Source organism: Nothobranchius furzeri, chromosome 4 (genome assembly GCF_043380555.1).
Source record: "Nothobranchius furzeri strain GRZ-AD chromosome 4, NfurGRZ-RIMD1, whole genome shotgun sequence".
Lineage (NCBI taxonomy): Eukaryota > Metazoa > Chordata > Actinopteri > Cyprinodontiformes > Nothobranchiidae > Nothobranchius > Nothobranchius furzeri.
In genome coordinates, this window is record NC_091744.1 from 44,468,278 (window position 1) to 44,483,184 (window position 14,907).

Here is a 14,907-nt window from a genome sequence, read left to right on the forward strand (position 1 = left end):
CCAGTGTTGACATGTGGCAAGACGCTCCTCGGGGCGCATCTTGCTTGGGCCTCTCTCCTGGAGGTTCTCAGTCAGACCCAGTGTTGACATGTGGCAAGATGCTCCTCGGGGCGCGTCTTGCTGGGGCTTCTCTCATGGAGGCACTCAGTCAGACCCAGTGTTGACATGTGGCAAGACGCTCCTCGGGGCACGTCTTGCTTGGGCCTCTCTCCTGGAGGCGCTCAGTCAGACCCAGAGGAGACATGTGTCAAGATGCTCCTCGGGGCGCGTCTTGCTTGGGCCTCTCTCCTGGAGGCGCTAAGTAAGACCGAGTGCTGACATGTGGCAAGACGCTCCTTCGGGCGCGTCTTGCTTGGGCCTCTCTCCTGGAGGCGCTCAGTCAGACCCAGTGTTCACATGTGGCAAGACGCTCCTCGGGCGCGTCTTGCTTGGGCCTCTCTCCTGGAGGCGCTCAGTCAGACCGAGTGCTGACATGTGGCAAGACGCTCCTCGGGGCGCGTCTTTCTTGGGCTTCTCTCCTGGAGGCCCTCAGTCAGACCCAGTGTTGACATGTGGCAAGACGCTCCTCGGGGCGCGTCTTGCTTGGGCCTCTCTCCAGAAGGCCCTCAATCAGACCCAGTGCTGACATGTGGCAAGACGCTCCTCGGGGCGCGTCTTGCTTGGGCTTCTCTCCTGGAGGCCCTCAGTCAGACCCATTGTTGACATGTGGCAAGACGCTCCTCGGGGCGCGTCTCATTTGGGCCTCTCTCCTGGAGGCCCTCAGTCAGACCCAGTGTTGACATGTGGCAAGACGCTCCTCGGGGCGCGTCTTGCTTGGGCTTCTCTCCTGGAGGCCCTCAGTCAGACCCATTGTTGACATGTGGCAAGACGCTCCTCGGGGCACGTCTTGCTTGGGCCTCTCTCCTGGAGGCGCTCAGTCAGACCGAGTAGTGACATGTGGCAAGACGCTCCTCGGGGCGCGTCTTGCTTGGGCCTCTCTCCTGGAGGCGCTCAGTCAGACCGAGTGCTGACATAAGGCAAGACGCTCCTCGGGGCGCGTCTTGCTGGGGCCTCTCTCCTGGAGGTGCTCAATCAGACCCAGTGGTGACACGTGGCAAGACGCTCCTCGGGGCGCATCTTGCTTGGGCCTCTCTCCTGGAGGTGCTAAGTCAGACCCAGTGTTGACACGTGGCAAGACGCTCCTCGGGGCGCGTCTTGCTTGGGCCTCTCTCCAGAAGGCCCTCAATCAGACCCAGTGTTGACACATGGCAAGACGCTCCTCGGGGCGCTTCTTGCTTGGGCCTCGCTCCTGGAGGCGCTCAGTCAGACCCAGTGGTGACATGTGGCAAGACGCTCCTCGGGGCGCGTATTGCTTGGGCCTCTCTCCTGGATGCCCTCTGTCAGACCCAGTGTTGACATGTGGCAAGACTCTCCTCGGGGCGCGTCTTGCTTGGGCTTCTCTCATGGAGGCCCTCAGTCAGACCCAGTGTTGACATGTGTCAAGACGCTCCTCGGGGCACGTCTTGCTTGGGCCTCTCTCCTGGAGGCGCTCAGACAAACCGAGTAGTGACATGTGACAAGACGCTCCTCGGGGCGCGTCTTGCTTGGGCCTCTCTCCTGGAGTCGCTCAGTCAGACCCAGTGTTGACATGTGGCAAGACGCTCCTCGGGGCGCATCTTGCTTGGGCCTCTCTCCTGGAGGTTCTCAGTCAGACCCAGTGTTGACATGTGGCAAGATGCTCCTCGGGGCGCGTCTTGCTGGGGCTTCTCTCATGGAGGCACTCAGTCAGACCCAGTGTTGACATGTGGCAAGACGCTCCTCGGGGCACGTCTTGCTTGGGCCTCTCTCCTGGAGGCGCTCAGTCAGACCGAGTGCTGACATGTGGCAAGACGCTCCTCCGGGCGCGTCTTGCTTGGGCCTCTCTTCTGGAGGCGCTCAGTCAGACCCAGTGTTCACATGTGGCAAAACGCTCCTCGGGGTGCGTCTTGCTTGGGCCTCTCTCCTGGAGGTGCTCAGTCAGACCGAGTGCTGACATGTGGCAAGACGCTCCTCGGGGCGCGTCTTTCTTGGGCTTCTCTCCTGGAGGCCCTCAGTCAGACCCATTGTTGACATGTGGCAAGACGCTCCTCGGGGCGCGTCTTGCTTGGGCCTCTCTCCAGAAGGCCCTCAATCAGACCCAGTGCTGACATGTGGCAAGACGCTCCTCGGGGCGCGTCTTGCTTGGGCTTCTCTCCTGGAGGCCCTCAGTCAGACCCATTGTTGACATGTGGCAAGACACTCCTCGGGGCGCGTCTTGCTTGGGCCTCTCTCCTGGAGGCGCTCAGTCAGACCGAGTGCTGACATGTGGCAAGACGCTCCTCGGGGCTCGTCTTGCTTGGGCTTCTCTCCTGGAGGCCCTCAGTCAGACCCATTGTTGACATGTGGCAAGACGCTCCTCGGGGCGCGTCTTGCTTGGGCCTCTCTCAAGAAGGCCCTCAATCAGACCCAGTGCTGACATGTGGCAAGACGCTCCTCGGGGCGCGTCTCATTTGGGCCTCTCTCCTGGAGGCCCTCAGTCAGACCCAGTGTTGACATGTGGCAAGACGCTCCTCGGGGCACGTCTTGCTTGGGCCTCTCTCCTGGAGGCGCTCAGTCAGACCGAGTAGTGACATGTGGCAAGACGCTCCTCGGGGCGCGTCTTGCTTGGGCCTCTCTCCTGGAGGCGATTAGTCAGACCGAGTGCTGACATAAGGCAAGACGCTCCTCGGGGCGTGTCTTGCTGGGGCCTCTCTCCTGGAGGTGCTCAATCAGACCCAGTGGTGACACGTGGCAAGACGCTCCTCGGGGCGCATCTTGCTTGGGCCTCTCTCCAGAAGGCCCTCAATCAGACCCAGTGTTGACACGTGGCAAGACACTCCTCGGGGCGCTTCTTGCCTGGACCTCTCTCCTGGAGGCGCTCAGTCAGACCCAGAGGTGACATGTGGCAAGACGCTCCTCGGGGCGCGTATTGCTTGGGCCTCTCTCCTGGATGCCCTCTGTCAGACCCAGTGTTGACATGTGGCAAGACTCTCCTCGGGGCGCGTCTTGCTTGGGCTTCTCTCATGGAGGCCCTCAGTCAGACCCAGTGTTGACATGTGTCAAGACGCTCCTCGGGGCGTGTCTTGCTTTGGCCTCTCTCCTGGAGGCGCTCAGTCAGACCCAGTGTTGACATGTGGCAAGACGCTCCTCGGGGCGCTTCTTGCTTGGGCTTCTCTCCTGGAGGCCCTCAGTCAGACCCAGTGTTGACATGTGGCAAGACGCTCCTCGGGGCGCATCTTGCTTGGGCCTCTCTCCTGGAGGTTCTCAGTCAGACCCAGTGTTGACATGTGGCAAGATGCTCCTCGGGGCGCGTCTTGCTGGGGCTTCTCTCATGGAGGCACTCAGTCAGACCCAGTGTTGACATGTGGCAAGACGCTCCTCGGGGCACGTCTTGCTTGGGCCTCTCTCCTGGAGGCGCTCAGTCAGACCCAGAGGAGACATGTGTCAAGATGCTCCTCGGGGCGCGTCTTGCTTGGGCCTCTCTCCTGGAGGCGCTCAGTCAGACCCAGTGTTCACATGTGGCAAGACGCTCCTCGGGGCGCGTCTTGCTTAGTCCTCTCTCCTGGAGGCGCTCAGTCAGACCGAGTGCTGACATGTGGCAAGACGATCCTCGGGGCGCGTCTTGCTTGGGCTTCTCTCCTGGAGGCCCTCAGTCAGACCCATTGTTGACATGTGGCAAGACGCTCCTCGGGGCGCGTCTTGCTTGGGCCTCTCTCCAGAAGGCCCTCAATCAGACCCAGTGTTGACATGTGGCAAGACGCTCCTCGGGGCGCTTCTTGCTTGGGCCTTTCTCCTGGAGGCGCTCAGTCAGACCCAGTGGTGACATGTGGCAAGACGCTCCTCGGGGCGCGTCTTGCTTGGGCCTCTCTCCTGGATGCCCTCTGTCAGACCCAGTGTTGACATGTGGCAAGACTCTCCTCAGGGCGCGTCTTGCTTGGGCTTCTCTCATGGACGCCATCAGTCAGACCCAGTGTTGACATGTGTCAAGACGCTCCTCGGGGCGTGTCTTGCTTGGGCCTCTCTCCGGGAGGCGCTCAGTCAGACCCAGTGTTGACATGTGGCAAGACGCTCCTCGGGGCGCTTCTTGCTTGGGCTTCTCTCCTGGAGGCCCTCAGTCAGACCCATTGTTTACATGTGGCAAGACGCTCCTCGGGGCACGTCTTGCTTGGGCCTCTCTCCTGGAGGCGCTCAGTCAGACCGAGTAGTGACATTTGACAAGACGCTCCTCGGGGCGCGTCTTGCTTGGGCCTCTCTCCTGGAGGCGCTGAGTCAGACCCAGTGTTGACAGGTGGCAAGACGCTCCTCGGGGTGCGTCCTGCTTGGGCCTCTCTCCTGGAGGTTCTCAGTCAGACCCAGTGTTGACATGTCGCAAGATGCTCCTCGGGGCACGTCTTGCTAGGGCTTCTCTCATGGAGGCACTCAGTCAGACCCAGTGTTGACATGTGGCAAGACGCTCCTCGGGGCACGTCTTGCTTGGGCCTCTCTCCTGGAGGCGCTCAGTCAGACCCAGAGAAGACATGTGTCAAGATGCTCCTCGGGGCGCGTCTTGCTTGGGCCTCTCTCCTGGAGGCGCTCAGTCAGACCCAGTGTTCACATGTGGCAAGACGCTCCTCGGGGCGCGTCTTGCTTGGGCCTCTCTCCTGGAGGCGCTCAGTCAGACCCAGTGTTGACATGTGGCAAGATGCTCCTCGGGGCACGTCTTGCTTGGGCCTCTCTCCTGGAGGCGCTCAGTCAGACCGAGTGCTGACATGTTGCAAGACGCTCCTCGGGGCGCGTCTTGCTTGGGCTTCTCTCCTGGAGGCCCTCAGTCAGACCCATTGTTGACATGTGGCAAGACACTCCTCGGGGCGCGTCTCATTTGGGCCTCTCTCCTGGAGGCGCTCAGTAAGACCGAGTGCTGACATGTGCCAAGACCCTCCTCGGGGCGCGTCTTGCTTGGGCCTCTCCCCTTGAGGCCCTCTGTCAGACCCAGTGTTGACATGTGGAAAAACGCTCCTCCAGGCGCGTCTTGCTTTGGCCTCCCTCCTGGAGGCGCTCAGTCAGACCCAGTGTTGACATGTGGCAAGACGCTCCTTGGGGCGCGTCTTGCTTGGGCCTCTCTCCTGGAGGCGCTCAGTCAGACCGAGTGCTGACATGTGGCAAGACGCTCCTCGGGGCGCGTCTTGCTTGGGCCTCTCTCCTGGGGAGGCGATCAGTCAGACCCAGTGTTGACATGTGTCAAGACGCTCCTCGGGCGTTTCTTGCTTGGGCCTCTCTCCTGGAGGTGCTCAGTCAGACCCAGTGTTGACATGTGACAAGACGCTCCTCGGGGCGCGTCTTGCTTGGGCCTCTCTCCTGGAGGTGCTCAGTCAGATCCAGAGGTGACATGTGGCAAGACGCTCCTCGGGGCGCGTCTTGCTTGGGCCTCTCTCCTGGAGGTGCTCAGTCAGACCCATTGTTGACATGTGGCAAGACGCTCCTCGGGGCGCGTCTTGCTTGGGCCTCTCTCCTGGGGAGGCAATCAGTCAGACCCAGTGTTGACATGTGTCAAGAGGCTCTTTGGGCGTTTCTTGCTTGGGCCTCTCTCCTGGAGACGCTCAGTCAGACCCAGTGTTGACATGTGGCAAGACGCTCCTCGGGGCGCGTCTTGCTTGGGCCTCTCTCCTGGAGGCGCTCAGTCAGACCTAGTGCTGACATGTGGCAAGACGCTCCTCGGGGCGCGTCTTGCTTGGGCTTCTCTCCTGGAGGCCCTCAGTCAGACCCTTCGTTGACATGTGGCAAGACGCTCCTCGGGGCGCGTCTTGCTTGGCCCTCTCTCCTGGAGGCGCTCAGTCAGACCGAGTGCTGACATGTGGCAAGACGCTCCTCGGGGCGCCTCTTGCTTGGGATTCTCTCCTGGAGGCCCACAGTTAGACCCATTGTTGACATGTGGCAAGACGCTCCTCGGGGCGCGTCTTGCTTGGGCCTCTCTCCTGGAGGCGCTCAGTCAGACCGAGTGCTGACATGTGGCAAGACGCTCCTCGGGGCACGTCTTGCTGGGGCTTCTCTCCTGGAGGCGCTCAGTCAGACCCAGTGTTGACATGTGACAAGACGCTCCTCGGGGCGCGTCTTGCTTGGGCCTCTCTCCTGGAGGCGCTCAGTCAGACCCAGAGGTGACATGTGGCAAGACGCTCCTCGGGGCGCGTCTTGCTTGGGCTTCTCTCCTGGAGGCCCAAGACGCTCCTCGGAGCGCGTCTTGCTTGGGCTTCTCTCCTGGAGGCCCTCTGTCAGACCCTTCATTGACATGTGGCAAGACGCTCCTCGGGGCGCGTCTTGCTTGGCCCTCTCTCCTGGAGGCACTCAGTCAGACCGAGTGCTGACATGTGGCAAGACGCTCCTCGGGGCGCATCTTGCTTGGGCTTCTCTCCTGGAGGCCCTCAGTCAGACCCATTGTTGACATGTGGCAAGACGCTCCTCGGGGCGCGTCTTGCTTGGGCCTCTCTCCAGAAGGCCCTCAATCAGACCCAGTGCTGACATGTGGCAAGACGCTCCTCGGGGCGCGTCTTGCTTGGGCTTCTCTCCTGGAGGCCCTCAGTCAGACCCATTGTTGACATGTGGCAAGACACTCCTCGGGGCGCGTCTTGCTTGGGCCTCTCTCCTGGAGGCGCTCAGTCAGACCGAGTGCTGACATGTGGCAAGACGCTCCTCGGGGCTCGTCTTGCTTGGGCTTCTCTCCTGGAGGCCCTCAGTCAGACCCATTGTTGACATGTGTCAAGACGCTCCTCGGGGCGCGTCTTGCTTGGGCCTCTCTCAAGAAGGCCCTCAATCAGACCCAGTGCTGACATGTGGCAAGACGCTCCTCGGGGCGCGTCTCATTTGGGCCTCTCTCCTGGAGGCCCTCAGTCAGACCCAGTGTTGACATGTGGCAAGACGCTCCTCAGGGCACGTCTTGCTTGGGCCTCTCTCCTGGAGGCGCTCAGTCAGACCGAGTAGTGACATGTGGCAAGACGCTCCTCGGGGCGCGTCTTGCTTGGGCCTCTCTCCTGGAGGCGCTCAGTCAGACCCAGTGTTCACATGTGGCAAGACGCTCCTCGGGGCGCGTCTTGCTTGGGCCTCTCTCCTGGAGGCGCTCAGTCAGACCCAGTGTTGACATGTGGCAAGATGCTCCTCGGGGCACGTCTTGCTTGGGCCTCTCTCCTGGAGGCGCTCAGTCAGACCGAGTGCTGACATGTTGCAAGACGCTCCTCGGGGCGCGTCTTGCTTGGGCTTCTCTCCTGGAGGCCCTCAGTCAGACCCATTGTTGACATGTGGCAAGACACTCCTCGGGGCGCGTCTCATTTGGGCCTCTCTCCTGGAGGCGCTCAGTAAGACCGAGTGCTGACATGTGCCAAGACCCTCCTCGGGGCGCGTCTTGCTTGGGCCTCTCCCCTTGAGGCCCTCTGTCAGACCCAGTGTTGACATGTGGAAAAACGCTCCTCCAGGCGCGTCTTGCTTTGGCCTCCCTCCTGGAGGCGCTCAGTCAGACCCAGTGTTGACATGTGGCAAGACGCTCCTTGGGGCGCGTCTTGCTTGGGCCTCTCTCCTGGAGGCGCTCAGTCAGACCGAGTGCTGACATGTGGCAAGACGCTCCTCGGGGCGCGTCTTGCTTGGGCCTCTCTCCTGGGGAGGCGATCAGTCAGACCCAGTGTTGACATGTGTCAAGACGCTCCTCGGGCGTTTCTTGCTTGGGCCTCTCTCCTGGAGGCGCTCAGTCAGACCCAGTGTTGACATGTGACAAGACGCTCCTCGGGGCGCGTCTTGCTTGGGCCTCTCTCCTGGAGGTGCTCAGTCAGACCCAGAGGTGACATGTGGCAAGACGCTCCTCGGGGCGCGTCTTGCTTGGGCCTCTCTCCTGGAGGTGCTCAGTCAGACCCATTGTTGACATGTGGCAAGACGCTCCTCGGGGCGCGTCTTGCTTGGGCCTCTCTCCTGGGGAGGCAATCAGTCAGACCCAGTGTTGACATGTGTCAAGAGGCTCTTTGGGCGTTTCTTGCTTGGGCCTCTCTCCTGGAGACGCTCAGTCAGACCCAGTGTTGACATGTGGCAAGACGCTCCTCGGGGCGCGTCTTGCTTGGGCCTCTCTCCTGGAGGCGCTCAGTCAGACCTAGTGCTGACATGTGGCAAGACGCTCCTCGGGGCGCGTCTTGCTTGGGCTTCTCTCCTGGAGGCCCTCAGTCAGACCCTTCGTTGACATGTGGCAAGACGCTCCTCGGGGCGCGTCTTGCTTGGCCCTCTCTCCTGGAGGCGCTCAGTCAGACCGAGTGCTGACATGTGGCAAGACGCTCCTCGGGGCGCCTCTTGCTTGGGATTCTCTCCTGGAGGCCCTCAGTTAGACCCATTGTTGACATGTGGCAAGACGCTCCTCGGGGCGCGTCTTGCTTGGGCCTCTCTCCTGGAGGCGCTCAGTCAGACCGAGTGCTGACATGTGGCAAGACGCTCCTCGGGGCACGTCTTGCTGGGGCTTCTCTCCTGGAGGCGCTCAGTCAGACCCAGTGTTGACATGTGACAAGACGCTCCTCGGGGCGCGTCTTGCTTGGGCCTCTCTCCTGGAGGCGCTCAGTCAGACCCAGAGGTGACATGTGGCAAGACGCTCCTCGGGGCGCGTCTTGCTTGGGCCTCTCTCCTGGAGGCCCTCTGTCAGACCCAGTGTTGACATGTGGCAAGACGCTCCTCGGAGCGCGTCTTGCTTGGGCTTCTCTCCTGGAGGCCCAAGACGCTCCTCGGAGCGCGTCTTGCTTGGGCTTCTCTCCTGGAGGCCCTCTGTCAGACCCTTCATTGACATGTGGCAAGACGCTCCTCGGGGCGCGTCTTGCTTGGGCCTCTCTCCAGAAGGCCCTCAGTCAGACCCAGTGCTGACATGTGGCAAGACGCTCCTCGGGGCGCGTCTTGCTTGGGCTTCTCTCCTGGAGGCCCTCAGTCAGACCCATTGTTGACATGTGGCAAGACACTCCTCGGGGCGCGTCTTGCTTGGGCCTCTCTCCTGGAGGCGCTCAGTCAGACCGAGTGCTGACATGTGGCAAGACGCTCCTCGGGGCTCGTCTTGCTTGGGCTTCTCTCCTGGAAGCCCTCAGTCAGACCCATTGTTGACATGTGTCAAGACGCTCCTCGGGGCGCGTCTTGCTTGGGCCTCTCTCAAGAAGGCCCTCAATCAGACCCAGTGCTGACATGTGGCAAGACGCTCCTCGGGGCGCGTCTCATTTGGGCCTCTCTCCTGGAGGCCCTCAGTCAGACCCAGTGTTGACAAGTGGCAAGACGCTCCTCAGGGCACGTCTTGCTTGGGCCTCTCTCCTGGAGGCGCTCAGTCAGACCGAGTAGTGACATGTGGCAAGACGCTCCTCGGGGCGCGTCTTGCTTGGGCCTCTCTCCTGGAGGCGCTCAGTCAGACCGAGTGCTGACATAAGGCAAGACGCTCCTCGGGGCGTGTCTTGCTGGGGCCTCTCTCCTGGAGGTGCTCAATCAGACCCAGTGGTGACACGTGGCAAGACGCTCCTCGGGGCGCATCTTGCTTGGGCCTCTCTCCTGGAGGCGCTAAGTCAGACCCAGTGTTGACACGTGGCAAGACGCTCCTCGGGGCGCGTCTTGCTTGGGCCTCTCTCCAGAAGGCCCTCAATCAGACCCAGTGTTGACACGTGGCAAGACGCTCCTCGGGGTGCTTCTTGCCTGGACCTCTCTCCTGGAGGCGCTCAGTCAGATCCAGTGGTGACATGTGGCAAGACGCTCCTCGGGGCGCGTATTGCTTGGGCCTCTCTCCTGGATGCCCTCTGTCAGACCCAGTGTTGACATGTGGCAAGACTCTCCTCGGGGCGCGTCTTGCTTGGGCTTCTCTCATGGAGGCCCTCAGTCAGACCCAGTGTTGACATGTGTCAAGACGCTCCTCGGGGTGTGTCTTGCTTGGGCTTCTCTCCTGGAGGCCCTCAGTCAGACCCATTGTTGACATGTGGCAATACGCTCCTCGGGGCACGTCTTGCTTGGGCCTCTCTCCTGGAGGCGCTCAGTCAGACCGAGTAGTGACATGTGACAAGACGCTCCTCGGGGCGCGTCTTGCTTGGGCCTCTCTCCTGGAGGCGCTCAGTCAGACCCAGTGTTGACATGTGGCAAGACGCTCCTCGGGGCGCATCTTGCTTGGGCCTCTCTCCTGGAGGTTCTCAGTCAGACCCAGTGTTGACATGTGGCAAGATGCTCCTCGGTGCGCGTCTTGCTGGGGCTTCTCTCATGGAGGCACTCAGTCAGACCCAGAGGAGACATGTGTCAAGATGCTCCTCGGGGCGCGTCTTGCTTGGGCCTCTCTCCTGGAGGCGCTCAGTCAGACCGAGTGCTGACATGTGGCAAGACGCTCCTCGGGGCGCGTCTTGCTTGGGCTTCTCTCCTGGAGGCCCTCAGTCAGACCCATTGTTGACATTTGGCAAGACACTCCTCGGGGCGCGTCTTGCTTGGGCCTCTCTCCTGGAGGCGCTCAGTCAGACCGAGTGCTGACATGTGGCAAGACGCTCCTCGGGGCTCGTCTTGCTTGGGCTTCTCTCCTGGAGGCCCTCAGTCAGACCCATTTTTGACATGTGGCAAGACGCTCCTCGGGGCGCGTCTTGCTTGGGCCTCTTTCAAGAAGGCCCTCAATCAGACCCAGTGCTGACATGTGGCAAGACGCTCCTCGGGGCGCGTCTCATTTGGGCCTCTCTCCTGGAGGCCCTCAGTCAGACCCAGTGTTGACATGTGGCAAGACGCTCCTCAGGGCACGTCTTGCTTGGGCCTCTCTCCTGGAGGCGCTCAGTCAGACCGAGTAGTGACATGTGGCAAGACGCTCCTCGGGGCGCGTCTTGCTTGGGCCTCTCTCCTGGAGGCGCTCAGTCAGACCGAGTGCTGACATAAGGCAAGACGCTCCTCGGGGCGTGTCTTGCTGGGGCCTCTCTCCTGGAGGTGCTCAATCAGACCCAGTGGTGACACGTGGCAAGACGCTCCTCGGGGCGCATCTTGCTTGGGCCTCTCTCCTGGAGGCGCTAAGTCAGACCCAGTGTTGACACGTGGCAAGATGCTCCTCGGGGCGCGTCTTGCTTGGGCCTCTCTCCAGAAGGCCCTCAATCAGACCCAGTGTTGACACGTGGCAAGACGCTCCTCGGGGTGCTTCTTGCCTGGACCTCTCTCCTGGAGGCGCTCAGTCAGACCCAGTGGTGACATGTGGCAAGACGCTCCTCGGGGCGCGTATTGCTTGGGCCTCTCTCCTGGATGCCCTCTGTCAGACCCAGTGTTGACATGTGGCAAGACTCTCCTCGGGGCGCGTCTTGCTTGGGCTTCTCTCATGGAGGCCCTCAGTCAGACCCAGTGTTGACATGTGTCAAGACGCTCCTCGGGGTGTGTCTTGCTTGGGCCTCTCTCCTGGAGGCGCTCAGTCAGACCCAGTGTTGACATGTGGCAACACGCTCCTCGGGGCGCTTCTTGCTTGGGCTTCTCTCCTGGAGGCCCTCAGTCAGACCCATTGTTGACATGTGGCAAGACGCTCCTCGGGGCACGTCTTGCTTGGGCCTCTCTCCTGGAGGCGCTCAGTCTGACCGAGTAGTGACATGTGACAAGACGCTCCTCGGGGCGCGTCTTGCTTGGGCCTCTCTCCTGGAGGCGCTCAGTCAGACCCAGTGTTGACATGTGGCAAGACGCTCCTCGGGGCGCATCTTGCTTGGGCCTCTCTCCTGGAGGTTCTCAGTCAGACCCAGTGTTGACATGTGGCAAGATGCTCCTCGGGGCGCGTCTTGCTGGGGCTTCTCTCATGGAGGCACTCAGTCAGACCCAGAGGAGACATGTGTCAAGATGCTCCTCGGGGCGCGTCTTGCTTGGGCCTCTCTCCAGGAGGCGCTCAGTCAGACCGAGTGCTGACATGTGGCAAGACGCTCCTTCGGGCGCGTCTTGCTTGGACCTCTCTCCTGGAGGCGCTCAGTCAGACCCAGTGTTCACATGTGGCAAGACGCTCCTCGGGCGCGTCTTGCTTGGGCCTCTCTCCTGGAGGCGCTCAGTCAGACCGAGTGCTGACATGTGGCAAGACGATCCTCGGGGCGCGTCTTGCTTGGGCTTCTCTCCTGGAGGCCCTCAGTCAGACCCATTGTTGACATGTGGCAAGACGCTCCTCGGGGCGCGTCTTGCTTGGGCCTCTCTCCAGAAGGACCTCAATCAGACCCAGTGTTGACATGTGGCAAGACGCTCCTCGGGGCGCTTCTTGCTTGGGCCTCTCTCCTGGATGCCCTCTGTCAGACCCAGTGTTGACATGTGGCAAGACTCTCCTCGGGGCGCGTCTTGCTTGGGCTTCTCTCATGGAGGCCATCAGTCACACCCAGTGTTGACATGTGTCAAGACGCTCCTCGGGGCGTGTCTTGCTTGGGCCTCTCTCCTGGAGGCGCTCAGTCAGACCCAGTGTTGACATGTGGCAAGACGCTCCTCGGGGCGCTTCTTGCTTGGGCTTCTCTCCTGGAGGCCCTCAGACAGACCCATTGTTTACATGTGGCAAGACGCTCCTCGGGGCACGTCTTGCTTGGGCCTCTCTCCTGGAGGCGCTCAGTCAGACCGAGTAGTGACATTTGACAAGACGCTCCTCAGGGCGCGTCTTGCTTGGGCCTCTCTCCTGGAGGCGCTCAGTCAGACCCAGTGTTGACAGGTGGCAAGACGCTCCTCGGGGTGCGTCTTGCTTGGGCCTCTCTCCTGGAGGTTCTCAGTCAGACCCAGTGTTGACATGTCGCAAAATGCTCCTCGGGGCACGTCTTGCTTGGGCTTCTCTCATGGAGGCACTCAGTCAGACCCAGTGTTGACATGTGGCAAGACGCTCCTCGGGGCACGTCTTGCTTGGGCCTCTCTCCTGGAGGCGCTCAGTCAGACCCAGAGAAGACATGTGTCAAGATGCTCCTCGGGGCGCGTCTTGCTTGGGCCTCTCTCCTGGAGGAGCTCAGTCAGACCGAGTGCTGACATGTGACAAGACGCTCCTCCGGGCGCGTCATGCTTGGGCCTCTCTCCTGGATGCGCTCAGTCAGACCCAGTGTTCACATGTGGCAAGACGCTCCTCGGGGCGCGTCTTGCTTGGGCCTCTCTCCTGGAGGCGCTCAGTCAGACCCAGTGTTGACATGTGGCAAGATGCTCCTCGGGGCACGTCTTGCTTGGGCCTCTCTCCTGGAGGCGCTCAGTCAGACCGAGTGCTGACATGTTGCAAGACGCTCCTCGGGGCGCGTCTTGCTTGGGCTTCTCTCCTGGAGGCCCTCAGTCAGACCCATTGTTGACATGTGGCAAGACGCTCCTCGGGGCGCGTCTCATTTGGGCCTCTCTCCTGGAGGCGCTCAGTAAGACCGAGTGCTGACATGTGGCAAGACGCTCCTCGGGGCGCGTCTTGCTTGGGCTTCTCTCCTGGAGGCCCTCAGTCAGACCCATTGTTGACATGTGGCAAGATGCTCCTCGGGGCGCATCTTGCTTGGGCCTCTCCCCTTGAGGCCCTCTGTCAGACCCAGTGTTGACATGTGGCAAAACGCTCCTCCAGGCGCGTCTTGCTTTGGCCTCCCTCCTGGAGGCGCTCAGTCAGACCCAGTGTTGACATGTGGCAAGAATCTCCTTGGGGCGCGTCTTGCTTGGGCCTCTCTCCTGGAGGCGCTCAGTCAGACCGAGTGCTGACATGTGGCAAGACGCTCCTCGGGGCGCGTCTTGCTGGGGCTTCTCTCATGGAGGCACTCAGTCACACCCAGTGTTGACATGTGGCAAGACGCTCCTCAGGGCGCGTCTTGCTTGGGCCTCTCTCCTGGGGAGGCGATCAGTCAGACCCAGTGTTGACATGTGTCAAGACGCTCCTCGGGCGTTTCTTGCTTGGGCCTCTCTCCTGGAGGCGCTCAGTCAGACCCAGTGTTGACATGTGACAAGATGCTCCTCGGGGCGCGTCTTGCTTGGGCCTCTCTCCTGGAGGTGCTCAGTCAGACCCAGAGGTGACATGTGGCAAGACGCTCCTCGGGGCGCGTCTTGCTTGGGCCTCTCTCCTGGAGAAGCTCAGTCAGACCCAGTGTTGACATGTGGCAAGACGCTCCTCGTGGCACGTCTTGCTTGGGCCTCTCTCCTGGGGAGGCAATCAGTCAGACCCAGTGTTGACATTTGTCAAGAGGCTCTTTGGGCGTTTCTTGCTTGGGCCTCTCTCCTGGAGGCGCTCAGTCAGACCCAGTGTTGACATGTGGCAAGACGCTCCTCGGGGCGCGTCTTGCTTGGGCCTCTCTCCTGGAGGCGCTCAGTCAGACCTAGTGCTGACATGTGGCAAGACGCTCCTCGGGGCGCGTCTTGCTTGGGCTTCTCTCCTGGAGGCCCTCAGTCAGACCCTTCGTTGACATGTGGCAAGACGCTCCTCGGGGCGCGTCTTGCTTGGCCCTCTCTCCTGGAGGCGCTCAGTCAGACCGAGTGCTGACATGTGGCAAGACGCTCCTCGGGGCGCCTCTTGCTTGGGATTCTCTCCTGGAGGCCCTCAGTCAGACCCATTGTTGACATGTGGCAAGACGCTCCTCGGGGCGCGTCTTGCTTGGGCCTCTCTCCTGGAGGCGCTCAGTCAGACCGAGTGCTGACATGTGGCAAGACGCTCCTCGGGGCACGTCTTGCTGGGGATTCTCTCCTGGAGGCGCTCAGTCAGACCCAGTGTTGACATGTGACAAGACGCTCCTCGGGGCGCGTCTTGCTTGGGCCTCTCTCCTGGAGGCGCTCAGTCAGACCCAGAGGTGACATGTGGCAAGACTCTCCTCGGGGCGCGTCTTGCTTGGGCCTCTCTCCTGGAGGCCCTCTGTCAGACCCAGTGTTGACATGTGGCAAGACGCTCCTCGGAGCGCGTCTTGCTTGGGCTTCTCTCCTGGAGGCCCTCTGTCAGACCCTTCGTTGACATGTGGCAAG